Here is a 959-nt window from a genome sequence, read left to right on the forward strand (position 1 = left end):
CTTCCAGAAACCGACTCCGATATTGGAAGAATACACCAAAGAATTACTCAAAAAGAAGGCCATGAAGAGGGTACGGTCACTGAAATTCCAAGGACGACTGTTCACAGTCCCCAAGAAGAATTTGACGGCGTTAAGAGTGGTCCTGGACTTGTCGAAACTAAATTCTTACATTCTATGCGACAAGTTCCGTATGTTGACTGTCTCGCAATTACGGACCTTATTTCCCCGTGGGGCCGTCACCACCTCTATCGATCTTACAGACGCCTATTATCACGTACCTATAGCTCGAAACTTCTCCCCCTACCTCAGATTTCGCCTAGGCAGGAAGACCTTCGCATTCAGAGTCATGCCCTTCGGTCTCAGCATAGCCCTCAGGATATTTACAAAACTGGGGGAGACAGTACTCGAACAACTCAGGAACCAAGGGATCAAAGTAGTTGCCTATCTGGACGATTGGCTAATCTGGGAGAAGTCCATCTCGGAATGCAACAAAGCTACAGCCAAAGTGATCCAAGTCCTCAGCCAGCTAGGCTTCAAGGTCAATTTACAAAAATCTCGTCTACAACCGGCAAGCCGTTTCGAATGGTTAGGCATCCAATGGGACCTCAAAAATCACAAGCTCTCTCTTCCTTCCAAGAAAGTCAGGGAGATAGCTGCAAAGATAAAAAACTTTCTCAAGCACAAACAGGTGTCCAGAAGAGCCTTAGAAAGAATCCTCGGTTTACTTCAGTTTGCGTCAGTGACAGACCTCTTTTTGAAAGCCAAACTCAAGGACATCAACCGGGTTTGGAAAAAGAGGGCTACTATACATTTACGAGACAAAGTCTCGTCGGTTCCCTCAATCCTGAAAGAGAGACTTTGGCCTTGGTCCAAACCAGAGAGCCTTTCCAAGTCGGTTCCTCTGCAATTCCCTCCTCCTCAAGTGACGATCCATACAGACGTTCCAGGGCTCCTGGTCA

Source organism: Palaemon carinicauda, chromosome 1, assembly GCF_036898095.1.
Source record: "Palaemon carinicauda isolate YSFRI2023 chromosome 1, ASM3689809v2, whole genome shotgun sequence".
NCBI classification, from domain to species: domain Eukaryota; kingdom Metazoa; phylum Arthropoda; class Malacostraca; order Decapoda; family Palaemonidae; genus Palaemon; species Palaemon carinicauda.